Raw genomic sequence first — 6,988 nt, 5'->3', positions numbered from 1 at the left:
ATGAAAAAAATATATTTTAATGTAATAAAAATACAGTTAAAAATTACAATTCAGTTAAACACAGTAAAAACAATAGTACAAAACACATTATTAATGTATTTAATACATTAAAATATATTTTTATATATGAAAAAAAAGTTAAAAATTATAATTCAGTTAAACACAGTAAAAACATTAGTACAAAACACATTATTAATGTATTTAATACATTAAAATATATTTTAATGTATTAAAAAAAAGTTAAAAATTATAATTCAGTTAAACACAGTAAAAACAATAGTATAAAACACATACAAACGCTCTTTGAAAGATAGTAAACATTAATGCACTACATTAGTACAGCAACATATGAAAATGAAACAAAATACATTAACATAAAATTATATAATAAGTATTAAACAGAACAACAACAAAAAACGAACTTAAAAGAATAGTTCACTTTAAAATGAAAATTCTGTCATCATATACTCACCCTTAAGTTGTTTCAAACCTGTATGTATTTATTTCTTCTGCTGAACACAAAGGAAGATATTTAGAAGAATGTCAGTAACCAGACAGTTTCTGGGTACCATTGACTTCCATAGTAGGAAAAATTATACGATGGAAATCAATGGGACCCAGTCTGGTTACTGACATTCTTCTAAATATATTCCTTTGTGTTCAGCAGAAGAAATAAATTCATACAGGTTTGAAACAACATGAGGGTGAGTAAATGATGACAATTTTAATTTTAAAGTGAACTATTCCTTCAAGTCAAACAAAGTGAAATACAATAGCTGCAAACAGTCCTTCATCCTTCAAGCGAATTGAAGTGATTGGTCTTGGAGTTTGCCTCATTGTTGCATTTTCTTCTGATCAGTGCTCGCACCTCAGACACTGTCGTGGTCGGAAACGGTTTGATCACAGTATCTATGAAAAGGGAAAAAGATTTTTATTTTTTTAAATATTAAAGCAAAATTAACATCCGTTAAAAAAGTCACTGTTCCCTTTCGAAGGGAACTTGCACTGCGTATCTAGGCGCCCCTTTTATAATTCTGGGTCGCACTAATAGTGTCATAGGTTGTCGCCAAATTCGATTGCCGTGATTTCCCAAAGGCATTCCCCCAAAGCGTCATGCACCGTCTCATTCCCTGTTCTCAGGGAACAGAGGTTACAGTCGTAACCTAGACATTTTTTTAAAATGGCATGTAATGCTTAGTTCATATATTTTAACAGAAGACATCCAATATAAAATGTTAATAAAATGCAATAAAGGAGTTAATAAAATATCGACATAAAATAGCACAAACATTACGTCTTGCTGAACAACAGTGAGGTCTACATGTATACATGACACTGTATCACAGCAAAAAAAGAAAAAAGAAAATGTAACTGTTTAACTGAAAAAGTACCCAGCCAACAAGTATAATAATTATAATGTATAACAAATGCTAATCTTTATTTTTAGCATTATTATTTGTTTTAGTCTTTGACTTAGAGAGCAAAAAAAAAGTGATGTACAGAAACACATACTAGAGATGCACCGATTACAATTTTCTAGGCCGGTTTCGATTCTTCACTGAGTTTGACCTGCCGATACCGATTTTAGCCGATTCCGATTAAATTTTTTCCAACCCCTTTACAGCACACACACATATTTGAAGAGTTCAGATTCAAACGCTTTTAAGTGCCATCTGAAATTTTATTCTAAAATTATAATTTTTATCAAGCTCATATATTTAAGTTCAGTAATTTCACTTAAATGACAAATAATAGGTAATTTTCGTTGCCATTTAAGATAAATTACTGAACTTAAATATTCAAGCTTTATAAAAATGATCATTCTAGAAGAAAATTTCAGATTGGCACTTAGAGGCTTAAATTGCATCTGAACTCTTCATTTATTTAATTTTTTTAATAAAACACCATAAACTTTTACCCAAACTGAATAATTAAAACAAGTTTAAATGGGTAAATCTTCTACAAATATTTTTGTGTTCATTTTCTAGCCTACTCCAGTTCTTGTTAAACACACTAAACATGCAAATTCTGTGCATTTTTTGTGTGAAATCATATTTATTTTGTCCATCAAAAGCGTGTTTTCACTTTAATTGAGCGTGAGCTCCTGCTTTAATTACGTAACGCTCCGGCTTGACGCTCACGCACTGCTCCTGCTCCGCATATTTTTTCCGGCGTGAATGTCAATCAATGAGAGCATCCACAACAAAAAAAAAACACGTTGCTCACGCTTGCGGTGTGTGAAATGGCCGTAATTCACGAGGTTTTCTACATGTGTGTTCCGTGTGCATGTGTGATTGCCGATGTTGCGCGATGTTAATCATACGGCGCCCGAGGTCATGGCCGATCACGCGAAAATGGAATCAATCGGATCATCTCTACTTACTCTCTTCTCTGCTTGTCTCTGCATTCAGATTTCAGTTTTTCTTCTATAGTAGCTAGTCTGAAAAACAACAAATAAAAACCGAAATTTATATTTATATATATACACAAACATATAAGGCAGGCAAATTATGAAGAATGATTTGTTTTGTTTTTAAGAATGACAGTACGCTGAGTACAATGTACTTGGTGGGTAATATAATCAAAACCCTTCACAGACTCGGCAGTTTCAGACGTATGCTCTCTTATAAGCATCCCTTTTAACAATTTAATCTTTGTACTTATTTGTAATAAGAAATATATATTAGAAAGTTATCAAAAAGGCAATAAGGTTATCAATCTTGAACAAATATAAACACCAATCAACACACACTACCCTTATTGGCTGGTCAGCTCAAGACAAAGGTAACTATATTCATAACATGTTATTTTCAAACTTTTTAAAGATCATTTCATTAACATCATAACAACGAAGGCAAATTCTTCAGGAAATCAGAAATAAATACACAGCTTCAGCAAATAAAAATGATATTAATGTAATGATGTACATATTATAATAACTAATATTTTTTTTTTGCAGATGCATTGGACAATGTTTTAGTTGTTTTAAGACTCCACGTAGATTTTAAACAGATTCATCAAAGACTTTAGACTTTGACAGTGCAGAAGTTGCTAGAATTCAGTGTCAGCATCATGTTACAGCGGTTAAAGTCAGTAACGTTATCCCACGTGCAAGTCATATTAGCAAATGCATAGCAGACCTATCCACCTAGGAAAACAACTAAACAGTGAGCTATTTATTTATGCAAACAGCAACTAAAACTTACCAGTAGCTGCTAACTTCTGAGGCAGAATCTTCATCTCTTCGAGTCTGCTTCGACTTTGACTTGAAAATCTTGGGCAAATTGAATGTAGCTGAACTGAAAAAGACGTGATGTTACACTTTGTGCCAAAAATACGAAATGCTGTCATGATCACTCACCCTTTAGTAGTTCCAAACCATTTAAGACTTTCGTTCATCTTCGATAGAAAAACTGACATTTATATCCCTCCGATGAACGATTCACCAGATCTGTTCACGTTTCAAAAAGTGAATCGCAAAAAACATCACCCAATCCATATCAATCGCGTGGTTTCCTCCAAGTCCTCTAAAGAAACACGATCGCTATAAATATTTTAACAGTTTAAATTTAAACTTCTAAACCTAATCACATTCAAGGACCGCATGCACAGCAACTGAAGCTCTGAGTGAAATGCGAGCGCATTATCATAAGAACCAATCACAGCCGTTCAACGCCTCTGGAACCAATCAGGACTAGTCACGTGTGTTATGCGCATTGTTCAAATTTAAACAAGTAACGTTGCAACACCTTTTTGGAAATTAACATTTCTTTGGAAAATGTATCTATGATGCATTTCAAAAAATATGATGCTGAAATTATTGTGGGAATTTCAGTAGTACAAAATATAATGTAATAGACAACAGCATTAAGTAGCCTTTTACAACAAATAATAATTGTAAGCTTATTGAAATGCTAATAATAGTTGACAAATGTTTCTAATACATTATAAGTTGGTATATTGTAAATGTAATTTTTTTTTATATTAAAATGATAAATACATAAATAATTAAACTATATTGCAGTAGGCCTAAGTGTTTATAAAGTACATACATTTTAAACACACTAAAATCTTAATCATTTTGCTATGTTCTTACACAAAGTACACATAAAATGTACTTTAAGAGCAACATAAGCATGTTTTCTTTAAATACACTAAAACTTCACTAAAAGTATGGTTGTGTTTAGCATATTTCTTAAAAGTGTAACTAAGCATATATTTATTACCAAATAGCCTACTTCTAGTACACTTTTTAAACTATATATTTAAAGTATGCTTGTAATTAGCATATTTATTAAAAGTATAATTAAGCATATATTTATTACCAAATACTTCTAGTACACTTTTTAAACTATATATTTAAAGTATGCTTGTAATTGTATTTATTAAAAGTATAATTAAATATATATTTATTACCAATGTACTACTAGTATACTGTTTAGAAATATATTTAAAGTATGCTTTTAATTAGCATATTTATTAAAAGTATACTTAAATATATATTTATTACCAATGTACTACTAGTATACTGTTTAGAAATATATTTAAAGTATGCTTTTAATTAGCATATTTATTAAAAGTATACTTAAATATATATTTATACCAATGTACTATTAGTATACTGTTTAGAAATATATTTAAAGTATGCTTTTAATTAGCATATTTATTAAAAGTATACTTAAATATATATTTATTACCAATGTACTATTAGTATACTGTTTAGAAATATATTTAAAGTATGCTTTTAATTAGCATATTTATTAAAAGTATACTTAAATATATATTTATTACCAATGTACTACTAGTATATTTTTTATAAATATATTAAAATGCAATTCAATGTATTTTTAATGCACTTTAAATAAGCTGTCACGATTGATAAATCATTGTTTCCTCTGTGTCGCGTGTCACTGTTTGTTTACATGTCTGTGAGTCTGCGTGAGTGGGCGTTGTTCCGCTCACGCGCTTGTTCAGTGCTCCAGCTGTCTGCAATTATCTCGTTCCCGTCCTCAGCTGTTTCTCATTACCACTCCCTACATATACTCACTCATCTCTCCATTCCAGTGTCCATCCGTTACTTGCAGTCCTCGTGGTGTTTGTGCTGTCTTCCGGGTTGTCTTCGTCGTTTTGGATGTGTCCTGCCATTTCACCGCACACGAGCACCGAGCACCGAGCACCGAGCACCGAGCACCAGACCATCGAAGTCCCTGTGTGACTTAAGCCTGATCGTCATTCCCCCGTGGATTCCGCCAGCCTCGTGGACTGAGAAGCGTGTTCGCTTACATATACTTGAGAAGGATCTTCCTCACTGACTTTGAGTATTATTCTGTCTGTTGTGTTCTAGTCCTAATAAACACTTGTTCACCTGCTATTGCTTCCAGTGATTTGTCATGACAGAACGGATGGACCAAGAAACGGGAGCAGCGGGTGATTCATCTGCTTCATTGGAAGAATTTATTCGTGTGTGCGTTGGCCGGATGGATGCACAGGATCGCAATCAGGGGGAGACGGGACGCGCTATTCAGGCTCTAGTCACACAGGTGTCCGAGCTCACTCAGCGATTCTATCAGCTGCAACCTCCCACTGCGCCAGCACCCCCAGAGGCACCTGCAGTTCCCCCTACACCAGCGGTGCCTCTCTCTCAGTCTGAGCCTCGATTGCCCACTCCTGAGCTGTACTCCGGTGAGCCTAATCTTTGCCGTTCCTTTCTTACACGTTGCAGTATGCATTTCTCATTACAGCCCAGAACTTTTGAGAGAGAGGAGGCGAAGGTGGCATTTGTGCTGACGCTGCTGACTGGGAGAGCGGCGCTTTGGGGAACTGCAGTGTGGGAGAACCACGACCAGTGCTGCTCCTCGTTCCAGGCACTCGCGGCGGAGATGAGACGCGTCTTCGACCGAGCCGTCGCGGGGAGGGAGGCTGCCAGGGTCTTGACGGATCTACGCCAAGGAGATCGTCCCGTGTCGGATTATTCGATCGAGTTTAAGACCCTGGCGGCCGAGTGTCGCTGGAACGAGGAGGCGCAGTGGGACCATTTCCTGCATGGGCTGGCCGAACGTGTCCAGAGAGAGATCTACGCTCTGGACCTCCCATCCTCACTCAATGAACTCATGGATCTGGCCTTGAGGGTGGACGCCCGACTGTCTCGGATTGGTCAGAGGACGTCACCCAACTCGGTTCGCGGCGGGATGGAGAATCAGCGGTTCAGCGGTCTGGACGCGTTCGGTCCCCACGATCCCGAGCCCATGCAGGTAGGGCGAGCTCGGCTTTCCCGGGAGGAGAGAGAGAGGCGGAGATCCCAGGGCCTTTGTCTGTACTGTGGTGGCGCTGGACACTTTGCTCATAGTTGTCCGGTAAAAGGCCCAGCCCGATAGTAAGTATGAGGCTACTATCGGGTGGGATCTCCGCAGGCAAGACCTCATCCACTTCCACCATCCTCCCGGTAAGACTGAGATGGTCAACCCAGGATCACCACTGCAGCGCACTCATTGACTCTGGAGCCGAAGGTAACTTCATGGATCACCGGTTTGCACTTCAGTTACAGATTCCACTCCGTACACTCCCCCAGAGAATTACTGTCAATGCGCTCAACGGACAAAATCTACCCACCATCTCTCAAGCTACCGAAGGACTTACCCTCATCACATCAGGGAATCATGCCGAAACCATTTCATTTTACATTACGGACTCACAAATCACACCCATAGTTTTAGGTCACCCCTGGCTCAGCTTGCACAACCCCCGTATTGATTGGAAGGGCAGAACCATCTCAGCTTGGAGCACTGAGTGTCATAAGTCGTGTCTAGTGTCTGCCTGTTCTGTTGTTTCTGTCCCTGTGTTTCAGGAGGAAGCCGTGGATTTATCAAACGTGCCCGAGGAGTACCGGGACCTGAGTGAAGTGTTCAGTAAGTCTAGGGCTGCTTCTCTCCCTCCGCATCGTCCCTATGACTGTGCTATAGATATTTTGCCAGGTAAGTCTCCGCCTAAG

The 6,988-nt window shown here is 37.2% G+C and overlaps 1 long non-coding RNA gene across 1 annotated transcript; it reads right to left on the bottom strand.

Moving 5' to 3' along the window:
- Positions 1-260: 260 nt before the first annotated feature.
- On the bottom strand, positions 261-4,223 carry LOC306984992. The gene is made up of 3 exons (XR_013794713.1): positions 3,207-4,223; positions 2,384-2,440; positions 261-909 (listed from the first exon to the last, which is right to left on the bottom strand). It is a non-coding gene; the product is annotated as an uncharacterized lncRNA (long non-coding RNA).
- Positions 4,224-6,988: the final 2,765 nt, after the last annotated feature.

This window comes from Phoxinus phoxinus (genome assembly GCF_949152265.1).
Source record: "Phoxinus phoxinus genome assembly, chromosome: 17".
NCBI classification, from domain to species: domain Eukaryota; kingdom Metazoa; phylum Chordata; class Actinopteri; order Cypriniformes; family Leuciscidae; genus Phoxinus; species Phoxinus phoxinus.
This window is presented reverse-complemented; position numbering and strand designations above follow the sequence as displayed.